Genomic DNA, 17,595 nt, shown 5'->3' on the forward strand with positions numbered 1-17,595 from the left:
GACAGCAAACGATAATCCGCTTTAAATCAGTAACAGCATATTGGCTCAGGCTTATACCTTATACCACCCAAGACAGAGTCAAGGAGCAATGGGTGCAATGTAAAATAATAAGCAGCCCAGATATGTCATGCAATGCCGTCAACATTTCAAAGTGTGTGGTGTGTGTGTGTGTGTGTGTGTGTATGTGGGGGGGGGGGTGCACAGAGCAAGCAGCGTTTTGTATAACATACATAATTATGGTGATGACTTCTTGTCACATCCGAGTCTTCGTATCTCCATGTTTCCGATTGCAAATGTCTGAATTTCTTTTAATGAATGTGGAAACTTCAAGGGCATCTTATTTGCATGTCCTGTAAGGCTGGTGTGTTAAAGAGAGGAGCTGTAAAGTTTCTATTCCCCGAGGATCCAAATGTGAGTCATTTGAGGCCTAAGAAAGTAGTCCCGAGTGCTCTTGCTGAGCATGGCAAATCGCAGGGGTTGACCCGTCTCCACCACTGGAATGTGATTTCCACCCTCAGCAAGAGAGCAGATCCCAAAGACCCAGGGCAACATCACTACAGCAGGGGGAGAAATTTATTAGACGTGCTTCTCAATAGACTTTGTCATGTTGCATTTATAGGGCAACTCTCGTGGGGAAACAAGAGTGAAAGAGACAAACACTGGCCTAAACAGTTCAAGAAGGACATACAAGTACGTGTGTGTGTGTGTGTGTGTGTGTGTGTGTGTGTTTTCAAATAAAAATGACCAAACAAATAAGGTAACTTTGCAATAACACAATTTGTTGACAATGTTCTAGGTATAAAAGACTAACAATGAACAATAGTGTTACATCATTACAACTTAATGTTAACTTCTACATATACAAATGCATTATTAACATTATAAGATATATAAAATAACTTAAATGTATTATAAACAAACACGAAGAAACTAAATACATTACAAAAACAAATCTATAAAAGATATGAAATACCAAAAAAACAAAAACAATTAAAACATTTACAATATTTTAAGATTTAAGATAACTCCTTTAACTCTTTCCCCGCCATTGATGGAAATGTCCTGCTCTTTGTGTTTTCGCTGTTATACGGTAGTAGGGGGCGCTATTACACGTCTTCTGAAAGAGTACTGAATCTCCTGATCAAAACACAGCTGAAGAATAAGCAGAAACATGTGATATGCAAGTAGACACATATCCAATCATCAAACAGATATTAAAGGGCACCTATTATGGAATTTTGAAATTTACCTTTCATGTAGTGTGTAACATAGATCTAAGTGAACAAAAACATCCTGCAAAGTTTGAAATATGAAAGTGCACCGTATATAAAGTTATTGTCTTTCAAAAGTAAGAGTCGACTCTGAGTCATTTTTATGAATCGTTAGAAGACCGAAGCTTTTTCTCTGACTAGATGACGTCAACTTGTCAAGTTATTTGAATACGATACGCCCACTTATTGCGCTCCAAGGCCAGGGAAAATATCATGGCGACGAGACGCTGTGTTCTGAAGTGCGACTCAAAAGCAAACTTTTTTCATCTGCCCAAGGAGGAGCATTTGAAGACTAAGTGGCTACAATTCATATATACAACTATACCACAGAAGTATAGTCCGAGCCTTGTGCTTTGTTCGCGCCATTTTGAAGACGATTGCTTTACTTTACCAACTTAAATGCAATCAAACTTGGATTCGCGAGCCGGTATTGAAGGAAGGTTCAGTTCCAAGTGTATTTGCATCAGCTTCCTCCTCCGTATCACAACCTGTAATTGTTATTAATAATTGTTGCTTTTATGTTTTATGTAGCATGCTTAATAATTATTTTGTTTGTTGTGTAAGCACCGTTTAGCTTCTAGGTCTTCAATGGCAATTGTATTGAGATAGCCTATGTGAAGTGTTTGTCGTTGTTTTCGGAGTTGTCTTAAAGAATAGAGTAATACCTCGTAGTAACGTCACTACATTTTATTTTTTTTTATTTTTGTAAAAACGTTATGTTTATGCATCGGGCTAACGCAAACAAAGACTGATTGTGCTTTTACAATATGAACTCTGGGCTATGCTCGCTAAAATAACATTACATTCTTTATCTTATTTTTAGTTTTTTACTACAAACTACAAAGCAGTGGACTATAATAATTATTATAACACAATTTAATTGATAAAAGCATCATTGTACTCCGTGTTAAACAATAAGTATTATCTCTGTAAACACTGCTGGGTCATCTGACCAATCACCGCAGATTAGCGTTGCGCAAAGGAGGGGTTTGGAAAATGAGTCGTTGAACGATTCATTTGGGAGTCGGTGAGCAAATCAGGTAAAAATAAATGCATATTATACGACAACAAAAGTGTTTTTTGTCATTGCATGCATGTAAAACTGTTGTTGGGGACTCCCTAAACAACATTAGGAACATTTTAAATGTCATAATAGGTGCCCTTTAAACAGCATATAAATCAAAACTGCCTATATTGTTACTGAATGAAACAAGCTTTGGGGGTGTTGATGGACTCGATCTAACCCATGGAGTTTTTTGATCATCGTTCTGAATCCGATCTAGATGTAGTCTTTGACAAAAAAACTTGATTTTCTCAGCTTTTTGCTCAAAATGTTGTTATTTTAATTAAATTTACCCACATTCAAGTGTTGATAAAAAAGGAATGCATGAAGCTAGAATCAAACAGTTTTTTTTTCCTTTCTTTTGATATATATTCAGATATTCATGAAAGAAAATATTCTGGAGGCCATGAAAATATTGTAAAATGTATCAAAAATGCTGGCGGTGGCTGGCAACTTTTTTCAAAAACACTGGTGGGGAAAGAGTTAAAAATAGATTAGAATTTGAAATAAATATTAACCATGATTGATAATTACTGTAACAAATTGTTGTTTATTGATGCTCATACCCGATGCATTAAGTAATATGAATGAATTGAACCTCATTGCAATGTGTAACACTTAAAAAAGTTCACACAAAAGCCATTTACATTATATATTTTTCACAAATTAATATATAATCAGTTCTAATTACGATTAACAGCCAAGACAGTGTTGATGACAGTCGAAATGTTTCTCATCGGTTATTGCTGATTTGTATGAAACATTAGCATCAGTTACCTCTTACCGTTGTTTATACACTGATAAAGATGCTGACAGATGATAAAAGCGGTTGAAAAGCGAATGAACAGGCGTTTACGTTTGTATTTTGAATGAGATTTTATGCTGAGGTGTTGAGCTAATCTAATCTTGTTTATATTCTGAAAAGGCATCTCATGTGGGTTGAGGAAATTACCATTTGAAGGGCGAAGGCAATCAAATCAATCATATTTCGAGCGATATAGAAACAGTTCTCTCTGCTTTCATTCTATTTAGACAGGTCCTTTTTCAACTGTCCATTCTTAATATCCCTCATACTGCACAGAGCTTGGGATTAATCAGACCCCCCCCCCCCCCCCCTCGCTGGCCCAGATGGACAGAGCCTGTTCACTGTTATTAAATCCCTAAGTGTTTTGTGCTTTAATAATCAACACATTTCACAGCCCCCATCTTCATCAGATCACATATATACTATACAGTCTGTATATCTCAAGTGAACAGAGAGAGCGACGTATATACCGTGAGCTAGATGGTCCAGCGATCTCTTTGTGGGTCCTCTGACGATCGCTCAGAAATCTGGGGTTGGCCCACTAATCTAGCTGCATTACTCTTTGCCAAGGGATTACGGAGTGACAATTTCAAGAGGAAGGAAAGATGTAATGCCGCGCTTAAGCCTCTGGCCCTATTAAAAGCCAAATTGTGCTGTGACATCAACACAAGCGCTGCTTCACAGTTGCTAAACATTTCATAAAGTTGATGCATTCTCTAAATGCAAATAAGGATATTTCCGTTCCGTCCCTCAGGAAAATCACTTTTCACACTTGTGCGGTTCCGGCTGTCTGAAGACTACCCTTAAGCACTTGGCATTTTTTAAAGCTTTAGAGACTGTTCAGTCGATTAATCCAAGAGGTATGTTTAAATCCATCTTCAAATTAACAAGGCAAAAAATGACAAAAAAAAAAATAATTCTTTAGCCAGAGTCTGGCCCGTTTAAAGGCCTTTTCAGGTGTTGGTGCTACAAAGCCAATGGACGTAATCCTCTTTTTTTTTTGAAGTGCCCCAGAATCTGCTTTTTCGAACTGCTAAGGACTAGGTCTTAGGTTTAAAAAGAGCCAAAAGGTGATGACCTACAGAGACTTTGTCTTGACAGAAGAGAACATAATGAGAGGATTAGTCAAAAATACTGTTCACGTGTAATAAAATGACAGGGCTACAATAAGCAGGAGTAGAACCTGCTGAAAACCTATGGTAACATTCCCTGGACATTGTTCCTTTTAATACGAGGTAAAGGGCTCCAGGAAATGGCATGAATTCGCAAGTTACTGCTTTATTTTTTTTGCACTGAGGAAATCCCGCGGGGAACACAAAATAACTTCAGTCTACGGTAATTAACTTTGGTGCAGCCTTTGGTTGGAGAGTGCACTCGACCCTGCGATTCTTTTGCCACAGCACTTCAACAGCTGCCTCCAACTAAACCTTCAGCAGTAGGCTAATGCTTTCATACAAACTAACCACACTGGTACGTGCAATTTGTAGCACACTTCTCATATCTAAAACACATTAAAGTTGTACAAAGACGAGCATTAATAAAATGTTAGGTGAAATCTCTTAAGAGCAACAGTAGGTCTTGCTAATTCATTGAATTTCCATTCCTTAAACTGTATTTGCCACAGATTGCTCCACTGAAGGAGGATTTTGTCAAAGAGCGATTTGCTCTCCAAGCTAAGTGATTTAGTCTCCTGTGCCAATATTTTGTTTCCCCAAACAAAATTCTCCTTTTTTTCACATCATAACCCAAAAATGTATAATATATATTTATTGAAAATGTGTAAATATCCCCCTAAAAATATGTTAGGAAGTAGTACAATGCACCAAAAATATACTTACGTAAATATATTTTAATATTTTAGCAATATTAGTTTTTTTGTATATTTTTAAACAATATACTACCATTCAAAAGTTTGGGGTCTAAGATTTTTGTCATATTTTTGAAAGAAGTCTCTTATGCTCACCAAGGCTGCATTCAGTTATTATTATTACTATTATCAATAATACAGCAAACGCAGTAATATGGTCAATTACTATTACATTTGAAAATATTTTATTTGAATATATTTTAAAATGTAATTTATTCCTGTGATTGCAAAGCTGCATTTTCAGCATCATTGAATCATACTCCAGTCTTCAGTGTCACATGATCCTTCAGACATTATTCTAAAATGCTGATGTGCTGCTCAATAAACATTTATTATTATTATCAATGTTGAAAACAGTTGTGCTGCTTAATACTGTTGTGGAAACCATGACATTTTTTCCCCCCCCAGGATTCTTTAATGAATAAAAAGTTCAAAAGAACATAGAAGATAAAGATAGAAATCTTGTGTAACATTATAAATATATTTTGATTAATTAAATTAATTCTTGCTGAATAAAAGTATTACTTTCTACTATATCTTACTGACCCCAAACTTTTGAACGGTGGCGTATTATGGGTTTTCAGGTCAGTTTAAATTGAAATGTACATTTTGTCGATATAATTACTATGATTTACGGTGATGGCATAGCCAATCATTACATGACACCTGTGGTTTGGATTAGATGTTAATACTCAAAACATCATTAAATAAAAGACCTGCAACTTCAGTTGACCGGCGAGCTCAATTTAAGTTACTCTGCACTAAAATTAAAATAATTTGAATGTCATCTTATGGTCTGATTTGACTTTATTCAGAGGTTGAATTCTGTTTGAAGGATTTCTCCTTTGATTGGTACCTCATTAGCAGGCCTGCAGGAATCGGAGTGTGAGGAACTCCACAAAAATCTCTTTAAATATGGAACACCAGCATTCAAAAAGTTCTACCCATCCCTGTTTGTTTATGAAATGTTTTGGCTAATTTGATGATGCTTTCAGCTAGCAAAAAAAAAAAAAAATCTAATACTCTCAGCTGTTAACAGATATAACCATATTTAAATACTTTCTTCCTGTAGATTCCCCTCCACAATCAGCACAGAAAATACAAAGAAAGTCCACATTATGTGCAACTCTGCTCATTAGTGAGAGAGTGTGAACGGCAATGCTGAGCTAGCCATCTTAAAAATGAGCACTAGTTTAGGGCCAGTTACCACAGTGCAGACAATCACTCATTCGTCTCTGTAGAAAAGGCTTCAGGGTCTAAAATGAGAGATGTTGGGCTTTCACTAAATTCAAAAGATGGCAGAAAACTGCCGAAGATGGAAAAAGACATGTAGCATTAAAAATTGAAGACATCAGAGGTTTGATTTCTTAATACCACTTTGTAATATCTAACATTAATTCATAACTTGTAACATTAATTCATTCTGTGTGTGTGAATTAAAAAAAGATGAATAATTCATTACTAATTTGGTATCATTTTACGATATATTTTGTTCATGGTTTATGTCTAAATGCCTATACTGTATGTTCATTTACTGCTCAAAAGCTCAAAAGTTTGCTGGTTCCTACCGGATGTACTTTCCATAGATAGAAGTGAAATGGACAACAGTTTGTACTCTCTATTTCTTGATGTTACCTCGAAACTGGAACTTTTCCCCTGTTTATCATGATGAGACAGGCTGATTAAACTGCTGTTATGTGGTTTAGGAAAAGCCAGAGAAAGATCCTCTTGTTTCCCTCCACCTGCACACGTGTAGATATGGAGGCCGGGAGACAGGCTGGGTGAGGACACTCTGTGTCTGATGTCCACCATTATCAGTAGTGGCGTTCTGATGTCTGTGTACTTTTGTTCTCTGACAGGTGATTAGCATTGTTTCACTTATCTTCACTTGATGGCTGAACAATGGGGCCCTAAAATGGGAAAGATGAAACACAGTTAGGGCTACAGGGGGTTCTCCCCTATCTAAATGAATCCTAAGCTAAGTTTAACTGCTGTTTGGTGTGGTTTAAAGAGTAACTCTCCTAACCATTAGCCATCTTGGCCAAAAAAAGAAGAAAAAAAGAAGAAGCTATTTTAGCATTATCTACTAGCAAAGCAACCAGATCATCCACAAATGTTAAACGTAATTTATGCTTTTAGTTCGGATTATAATTATACATTTGTACCAAATAAACCTTTAACTCGGATAAACCCTTAACTGATGGATGCTAATACCCAGCAGCAGATTTTTGAAGCAATGCATCTGATTTGTTCTGTCAAAGTATTCAGTGCAGCAAGTTTGATTTAGCTGGTCTTGGTAGATCTAAGCTGGGTTCGCTGGCCAATAACCAAGAGCACTGGAAATGAAGTCGGCACTTTCAAGGAACTTCAAAAAGAAGGTTCAATGAGAGTGCGCTTTAATCAAGCACATCTCTTAGGAAGCTGTTTGTCAGGAGAGAAACCTTACTGATGTTAATTTTATGGTCAATATTTTTACATCAGTTGCTCAGTAAAACTAACAAAATGTATATCTTGTTCGGTGAAAAAGGAGTCAGTCTAAAATTATTAGTGGAGGTAGTAGCAGAATCTTATTAGCATAGTGTTACGTTTTTGCATTACAATAACAACAAAAAGTTTTTCGGAAAGCAGTAAGTTCACGGAAATATAAACTATGCACTGTCAAATCAAATGTACTGAGCCCGGGATGCAATGTTTATGGGTGAGCCTCTTGTCTGGACTCAATGAGAGGGGTTGTCCAACTTTTTGGTGCCAAGTCCCCCCAAATATAATGATATTCTTGCAATGGACCCCCTTCCTAAAATAAAATGGCAGATAAATGATGTCATGGAGAAAAAATAAAAAAATTACTGTGTAAAAAAAAGTGATATTAAAAAGAAAAAATAATTCAATAATTGCTTTTAATTAGATAATTTGCTTTTTATTTACTACAGTAAGTTACAGTAAAATATATCTGTATTTTGTTTTTCCCTCTCACAAAAACAATATGCAGATTAGTTTTTCTTTCTGTTCAAAGCTAGAAAGTAGTACTTTTATTGAATAAAATAATCACAAATTCTCATTAATTATTGCAGAAATAGTATGATGTGTACAGTGTGTATGACATGTACACACACACACACACGCACGCACGCACGCACGCACGCACGCATGCACGCACACCTAATAATATATTACATTATTAACTTGCCCTGAAAATGCATTGTATACAATCTTTTTTCCACAAAAAGCATAGCTGGTTTGGAACCCCTGTTGGGAGACCCTCATCACAGGACTGCTGTCCCCCACTGATAGCAGCTCTGCACTATATGCACTATACCATTACTGTAAAATAAGTAGTGAAATAAAATGTGTATTGGCCTCACAATGTATCAGTGTTTCAAAGACGGCAACCTGAGTAAATCTACTACTGTATTCTAGCAATACGGCATTTAAAGAACCTTATTTAAATGAGTTTTGCGTTTTTTGTATACCTTGTCAATAACTATCGACACATATAACATATTAGTTCGTGCCTTGTTAGTGAAGCATACAGAACCAGGCCCCACTACCTCACCTACACCAGAAGTGTACAGTCAGAGCGTATACCGTAAATAAAAGCACAGGCTCTCTATTTTTGGAATAGATTCTTCAAAGCCTTGTGGATAATATTGTGTTCCAGATCAATTTAGAGAGAAAAATGAACAGCATCACAGAACTGAAGCAAAACAATGCTAGTTCTCTGAGTGACTCCAACCACTCTGCAGCCCAATAATGAAGTGTGAAATTGAACTGTCAGTACACAGTGATTGTGTGTCTTCTCTTGCCAGAGGGATCACATTGTGGCTGATAAAGCTGCACACAATGCAGGTTCTGACACACGGTCGCAGAGAACATGTCCCCCCAACCTCCACTTATCTGCTCGTCATTTGTGGAGCTATACAATGACACCCCCAACACAAATCTGCTGGCATATCAGATGTGGTAAAAGGCCGATAATTCGGATGAAACAATGATAAACCACTGAAGAGCTAAGTGCTAAATGGTGTGTTGATTGGATTTTTTCTTCTCTCACGTTTCTTCTAGGATTACAGTCACCATAGTGGCTTAATTTCTGAAACTAGCTCTTGCCACTGTTGCATGGATAACAGCTGCCTGAGCTGTTGTACGCTGTAAGTACCAACAAGGAAAGGTGACATATTCATCTAGTTACTTAATGAGGTGAACACTGAGATAAATTAATCATATTGTTGTGCAAATAATACAAATAATATGAAAGCATGTTATTAGTTTGGAGTCAGGTCAAGTACTTAATACTTTTATTGACCAAGAATACATTATATTGATCAATAGTGACAGTAGACATTTATATTGCTAGAAATATTACAATTATTTACAATAATGGTACAATATTTCTATTGCAAATAAATGCAGTTTTTTTCTCCCACAAAAATATTTCGCAGTACAACTGTTTTAAACATCGATGATACTATTAAATGTTTCCTGAGCACCAAATCAGCACATTAGAATAATTTCACCACGTGACTAAATTACATTTTTAAATATATTCAAATATTTAAATTGTAATAATATTTGACAATATTATTGTTTTTTTTTACTGTATTTTGGATTAAATAAAATGAACCCATAAGATACTTCTTTCAAAAAATCGTACAGACACCAAACATTTGAACGGTAGTGTATATTAATAAATTCATAAACCAATTAATATGAAAATAAAACAGCCATTTGCAATGACAAAGTGAACAAGACTCATCAACTATCAATGACAGTTGGCGAGATTCGGTGACATGAGTAACAGTGAGCCTTGGCAACTAGATGGGGATGGATCCAGCAACAAAACAAATTTCCATTTATGCAAAGAGAGAGTTGATGCAGTGACTACCAATATGAGTGAAGACAAGGAAGCTCACATGATCCTGTCAGGTAATTTAATATAAAACAATAAAGAAAACAGATACATTAAAAAACATGCTTGAGATTCTGTATTGCATTCATGACAACTTATTGTGTTTGACATTCATAACTGTTTCTGTTTCTAGGGCAACCAGTATTAAGAATGCCTACAAGTGACCAACTAGTACTGATGACACAGCCAGAAAGACACTGGCACCGTGAAAAGGGTTTTAGTGAGGAACGTAGCGCCCCATGCCACTGTAGACTACAGAACTACAGTCTAGGCGATTATGTTGTCTCTGTCAGAGTTACTGATTGGGAAAAATAATGTTTACTATAATAACCGATAGTTCTGACCGAGTACACTTACTAAACAGAGATACAATGCATATACTGGATGCAAAACACACAAGCATACAGGAAATGGGATTGATTGACCAACATATCAAATTGAAGGTACTGGCACACTTTTCTGGATAATTCTGCCCCAGTTTAAGCCATAATCCATTACCCAGGACATATCAAATTCCTGAAGAAGAGACACTGACCTACATGCAAAGGAAAGGTGTGTGTGAGAGAGAGAGAGGATGTGCCATGGCTGGAGACAGAGTGAAAGTGAGCGGGAGAGAGAATTATCACACTTCCTTCTGTTGGCTCATGGTCTCACCTGTCTAATCCCATTGTTACAGTCATGCACATTGTGCCATTATCCACAGTATGCACCAGTGGCCCAGAACCACAGGTGAGGTCCGTCCGTCCTCTTCCACCCAAGAAAACAGAACACAGCAAAAGTCAATTTCCTCACACAACCTCAAATACGGTTAGGCCCGGTAACAATTTAGAAGGAAAGTACAAGCAGAATTGATCAGTGCTGCTTGTGGGTGAGGAGTTTCGTTAGGGCGGATGAGGCGGTATCAGGAAACCTGTCTCATCCCGAGCCATTACTGTCTGTACAGGAGCGGTGTACGGAGATACATTCTGCAGAACACGTCAGCTGTCTCCTGACGTTTAGTGGAGACAGATATGTGTGCAAATACGGGGGTTTGGCTCAGGGGTCTCGGTGAGGCATAGGGATGAAATGAATTCTGCCTCTCACTCCTGCTTTAAATTGACTGTGACATTTAAAACGCTGCGTGAGACAAGATGTTTGCATTAATAAGTTGCGCGAGCTCCCGATTGGAGGGTTCCCTCTGGAACAGCGCTCATTTGCACCCCTTTTCGTCAGCTCTAGGGAACCTATGAGGCCTCTCTGCTTTATTGACAGATGTTGTTGTTATTGTTGTTGTTCTCATGTCAGTTTTACTTCTAATTTAACATTCTCTCCTATGATTAGAACAGGTTTGAGACCAAGCAATTTCTGACGGTGAAATAGGCTTGGCAATATTTATAGAAATTAAGAGATCTTATTATTATGCAGTCATAATTTTTTCCCAACTCACACACACAAACATTTAGAGGACTAATGTATGATTTTTCTATTTTTAAGTTTGGGTTCTTTATTTGAACAAACTTGAAATTGATTCTCAAAATCCTAAGATCGATTTTACTTTATGGAAGTGTTTTCTGAATCGAAATCCCTACTACAAAATACATTCTATTTTATTTTATTCAGATTTACAGTCTGAATTCAATGGTAAATTAAAAGCTATTCACAGTAACATAAAGCACAGCTAGTGCATTCCGCTTCACGAACAAATGATTCTTTTGAACTGGCTCAGTTTAGTAAATCAAAAACATACAGTGTAACCAGTGTAGTCTAATACATGAACAGATAACTCTTTTTAGCTGGTCATTTTAATTAGTTAATCAAAAAGACAAACTTTTTTGATTTTATGATGAAATAATATAGCAAATAAAAACTATGTAGATTGTGTTCTGTTATTATTATTATTTTTAAATTACTATTATTTGTAATGTCCCAAATTAGAATGTTTCCTGTATAATCTACAGAATAGCTGACAGATAATTTTTCATATGCAATATAATAATATTATTATAAAAAAAATAGGAAACTATAAAAATAGGAATTGAATTGGGAAATCATTATCGAGACGATACCCAGTCATAATAATGTGAGTGTAAAAGTAATAGTATTTTTCATCAAAATTCTTTTAGTAAGTAATCTCCCAGTATGTTGATGACACTGAAGCTCTATTTTAACAAACTGATAGCACAATTGTATATACTGTACAAACTGATAGCAGATTGTATATAGCACAAACTATATGCTATATAGGCCTACATGCCTTTTATATTATATATATATATATATATATATATATATATATATATATATATGATATAAATTATATAAATAACTGTATGTAAAAAATAAACCTCATTGAATTATTATTATTTATTATTTTATGTCTGAGAGTCCAAACACACGATAAAATATTGTTTTACCTTTTAAGATTATCGAGTTGAATTTTTGTTTACAATCAGTTCTCATAAGATTAGACAAAGTCAAAACATATGAACCCGGTTCTTATATGTTAAGTATGTTTTTGAGATATTAAAGGGCCTTGCGGGTCTCTCAGACCTCAAGCATAACATGCGGCTTAATAAACTGTTTCTTTTTTACAGTATACACCCTCACTGTCCCACCAGATGTCTTCATTCAGAGAGCCGGTTACCCTAAACTGCTTACGCCCAACACATGATCCTCTCTCACATCTGTCAATTTATTTCCTCAAGGTTGCGATATGTATTTCCAGACCCTGTCAATTACAAAACTCTTCTCCTCTCCCCTGCCACATTCATAATTAAACTCTTGAGGTACAGTGCGTGAATGTGAGCACCGAACACATGGAAAGAAAACGGAAATCAGGGTTTTGGCTTAATGAGAAGCCTCGGCTTTGATCAGGTGGAATACGCGGGAAAATATTACGGGATCATGAGGCTTACATAAGCTGTCTGGTCCTCTCACTCACTGGACATCACGACACAGGCAGCTGTCAGTCAGACGTTTCACTGCAGTGTGCATTCATGTATACGTGCACTTTTAGGTGCGTCTCGCTGTGCCCGAGTTCCACTGAGCATGTGCACACAACATTGTTTGTGCACAATACAAAATTAAAGAGCGATTTGGGAAATGTTGGGAAAGTGTGCGTCAGAATTTTTCTGTCTCTGTCCTGGTTTTGATGCCATCTCTCCGCAGGAAACATCTGGCATGTGATGCTAGATTTATCGTGGGAACAATAATTAAATGCATCACAGATGACCCCATCAGCGGAGCGAGATATGAGAAACACGAAAAACAAAACCAATAGATAATACAGCAAAAACTGCACTCGGTCACAAAACTGCTTTTAGAATCAGAGAAACAAAACAGATCAAAATAAATTACTCTGTAATTGAAGAACAATCACAAATAGAATTGTGAGAGAGTAGGCGAAAGGCCTAAATGAACACCTTGTACGTTCATGATTGTTTTTCTTTTTAAATGCCCGTTCTTATGTTTCTCTCTCCCTTTTTCACACACACGCACACACACACACACACACACACACGCGCGCGCGCGCGCGCACGCACGCACGCACACGCTCGCGCACACACACAGAAAGGCAATTGTTTGAAAGACCTTGATTCTTTTTATTAGCTTGGTAGCACACTTTGGCTCCAAATGATGCCAGGCTTTTTCTTCCAATAGAAGGGGTGCGGGGTGTACAACAAAAGCTTTTGCCAGCAAGAACGAGAGGGAAAAAAATGGAGTGTTACCTTCTCAGCTTTCGCGCTCCGAACCGTAGTTAAGAGCGAGCTGGTATCATTACAACTTGGCTCGTAGCAGGTAACTTGCTATTAGTGGTCCGGCTAACAGAGCTGAAGCACAAACTGTAGTCGTGGGTTGGTTTCAACAATGAACTCGGGCTTTATTGTCCACAGCGGTACACATTCATGGCATAAAAGGCACTTTGCTTGCTAGCATTCAAACGGGACATAGACTGCGTCACTACCACATTCGCACCGTCAACTCAGACTGATTCCCCGCTACACTTTGTTTACACTACGGAAACCCAAAAGGCCCAACACGTCACACATACGCGTTTCTCTTTTATCAACAGCAGCCAGAGGGAGGCAGAGATTGCAACACTACCCCCACTCTGGAGAATGATTAAACCCTTAACATATCTCCAGCATGCTTACACTGTACACAGGGAAATATTAATTAGACAGTCATCATACAACTATCCCCAACCATAACCCATGATTCCCACAGTCCTTAAAGGGTCCTCCTCCAGTGGAAAGTTAAGGTGAAGAGGCAATGTCTATAAAACGTCCATTAAAGCATATTGCATACTCCGAATATACGTGTAAGAAAAATGTCCTAAACATGACAATTATACATTCCCTTAAGAAAACGGTACTATTAATTTAACCACTCAGCCCAACATTAGCGTAAAGTTACTCGGGGTGCAGGATTTCAAGTGCAAAACTAGGGCAAAATATTCTGTTAAACAAAGTTCTCAGCAGTAAACATACAGTACCAAGGATGCTATAACAAAATTACGTAGCCCATTAGTACCTAAATTACCGACTGTTGATAGTAAACAATTATATTAAGCCCATATCAACTTCACATTTTAACTTCAACATTGTCAAGTTACTTTGCTAATAATACAATACTGGAACTCTTTTGGTTTTTGACAATACAGGAACTCTTTTGGTTTTTGACAATACAGGAACTCTTTTAGTTTTTGACAATACAGGAACTCTTTTAGTTTTTGTTTTGAGGAGGGCAGCGATCCGCCTACACCCAATCTCAAACAGATATACTCAGTGAACAACCCAATCACCAAACATGTCAGGAGCTCTGCGTACCCTCCGGGGTCGACGCAGAGGGGTGGAGTTCAAAAGAGGATGAGCAACTTGTCCCCTGGCCTCATCCAGTGAAGGCTCAGCCGCATGGCAAGGTAGCTGGCTGCTGCTCGGTGAAACTGACAATGATGGTGGTAAAGAGAAAAGACCTGGAAGGGACCCCACCACATGGTCCTCGGTCTCTGGTGATGTGCCCCAAAGGTCAAGAGGGCTGCTATCGACTTCTGAAGAGCTGATGTCAGACAACGGGGGTGGCGCCTCCACTGGTGCCCACATTTCAGCCTCTTGCAAGACCCAGTCGTTGTCTAGTGCGGTTCTGGAGTGGTACGCTTTGAGTTTGTCGTGATGAACGACTTTCATCTTCATTCTCGGGCCCCGCTTTATTCGGTAGACCAAATCGTCCAGTACACCCACCACGAAGTACGGACCCTCGTAGGAAGGGAGGAACTTCCGCACTTTATTCTTTACTCTTTTTGTGCCTTTGACCAGGAACCATACTGCATCACCGACTTTGTATTGGACTTTGCAAACATTTTTGTCGTACTGTCGTTTGGCATGTTCGACAGATTTCCCCAGAGCCTCCCGAGCCAACTGGTGAGATAGCTCAAGCCGTTCCCTTAGCTGTACAACATAGGTTGACGGGGTAGCAGTGTTGTCTGGGTCAGGTGGCAGCCCAGCAACAAGATCCACCGGCTCTGTAATCTCCCGTCCGAACAACATCATATTAGGCGTCAGGCCTGTGGAGCTGTGTTTGGTTGCACGGTAAGCCATGACTGCACATGGGGTCATAATGTCCCAGTCCCAATGACATCGTTCTGCAGTGGTGGCTAAGATTTTCTGCAGTGTGGCATTAAAACGCTCCACTTGGCCATCTGACTGTGGCCGAAACGGCGTGGTCCGTGTCTTGTCGATTCCCAGCAGCTCACACATCCCCTGGAACACAGCTGACTCGAAATTGGTACCCTGGTCGCTGTGCAGGCACTGTGGAGCTCCGTACCTACACACCCACTCAGAAACAATCTTTTCAGCCACTGTCGTTGCTTGTTCGTTGGGAACAGGATAGGCTTCAACCCATTTGGTGAAGTAGTCCTGCACCACTATTATGTAGCGGTTGCACCTTTCAGTTTCATTTAAAGGTCCCATTAAATCAACTGCGATCCGTTCGAAGGGGGCACCAACTCGCACTGTGCCCATGGCGGCTTGAGGTGTTTTCTTGGGCCGGGCTTTCGCAGCACAACGGGTGCAAGTGCGACACCACAGAGTGACGTCATCTCTCATATTGTACCAGTAGTACCGGGCCTTGAGACGTGCGAGGGTTCTTTCTCCTCCAAAATGGCCACCGACTGGACCATCGTGCAATTGTTTTATCACTGAGGTGCGGTACTCTCGAGGCAACAAGATCTGTGGATAGAACACCCTTCCATCCGTGCAGTAAAATTTCCTTAGTAAAACTCCGTCTTTCTGGTAGAGCCTTTTCCACTGTGACCAGTAGGCTTTGGTGGCAGGGCTGTAGGGTGCTATGTCAACCCAGGGTGGCCTGCCCCTCCCCTCGTCCAACCACTTCCTCACTGGTGCTATAGCTGGGTCAGCTTCTTGGGCACTGATTAACTGCTCTCGGGTCCAACCAGCGAACAGGTTGACTTGGGCTGGCTCACCCACCCTGTAGACACTTGGACGGAACAAAAAGCCAGCTTGATTGTCACTGAAAGCGTCCACTACCCCCACTGGTAGATGCTTAGGCTCAACTGCGGGGCTGCCTCCATAGCTACCTTCGGGCACCACTACCCCCACTGGAGGTTGCTCTGCAGGAGTTTCCCCAGCGACCACTGAAACTGGACTCCCTGCCATGTTGCACTGAATCCCTTTGTGCTGAAGCTGGTTACTGAGGCTAGGCTCTGGCACTCTGCATGAGCACGACGATCCGCAGGGTCTTCTGGAGAGCGCGTCCGCATTTTGGTGATGTCTCCCTGGACGATGGATTACCTGGAAGTCGTACTCTGCCAGTTTTCCCAGCCAGCGAGCAAGCTGGCCCTCAGGCTCCTTCATCCGAGTCAACCAGCGTAGGCTGCTGTGGTCAGTCCGTATGATGAATGATCTCCCTAGCAGATACTGCCGGAAATGAGAGGTGAATTCGACAACTGCCAGAAGTTCTCTTCTGGTGGTGCAGTAGTTTTGCTCAGTGGCTGACAATCTCCTGCTCCCATAGGCGAGTACTCTCTCCTCACCTTCTTGCACTTGGGAAAGGACTGCTCCAATTCCCCAATCACTGGCGTCTGTGTCGAGGAGCAACTGGCCACTGTCGAGGGGATAACCCAGCACGGGTGCTGACGTCAGCCGGCTTTTCAGCTGTTCAAACGCCTCCTGGCACTCGTCGGTCCAGTTAAAACGTGCATACTTTTTGGTCAGCTCGTGAAGGGGCTTGGCAACAGAGGCGAAATCTTTGACAAAGCGTCGGTAATACGAAGCCAGGCCGACAAACTGACGCACTTCAGCTACGTTTTGCGGTGCGGGCCACCCAGCCACCTTTTGGATCTTTTGGGGGTCAGTGGCGACACCTTTGGCGGAGACGATGTGCCCCAAGTAAGCCACTTGCTCTCGGAACAGGACACACTTCGAAGGTTTAAGTTTCAGGTTGGCTGCGCGTAGTCTGCCAAACACTTGACTAAGCCGCTCCAACATTTCAGTTCCGTCTCGCCCCAGGACAATGATGTCATCGAGGTAGACCAAGCAGGTCTCCCACTGCAGCCCGGCCAGGACACGGTCCATGAGCCTCTGGAAAGTGGCCGGCGCATTGCACAGTCCGAACGGCATCACATTCCATTCGAACAGGCCCTTACGGGTGCAGAACGCAGCGGCTTTTCGGGCTCTCGGTGTCAAC

The 17,595-nt window shown here is 39.8% G+C and overlaps 1 long non-coding RNA gene across 1 annotated transcript in view; it reads right to left on the reverse strand.

Moving 5' to 3' along the window:
- The window catches only part of LOC306998091, a 99,048-nt gene continuing 81,453 nt past the window's right edge, over positions 1–17,595 (reverse strand). Inside the window, exons 6-7 of the long non-coding RNA XR_013797513.1 lie at positions 6,642–6,916; positions 1–554 (exon numbers count right to left, since the gene is read on the reverse strand). This is a non-coding gene — a long non-coding RNA (uncharacterized lncRNA). The remainder of the gene's footprint in view (positions 555–6,641; positions 6,917–17,595) is intronic.

The sequence above is a fragment of the Phoxinus phoxinus genome (assembly GCF_949152265.1).
Source record: "Phoxinus phoxinus genome assembly, chromosome: 5".
Classification (NCBI taxonomy): Eukaryota; Metazoa; Chordata; class Actinopteri; order Cypriniformes; family Leuciscidae; genus Phoxinus; species Phoxinus phoxinus.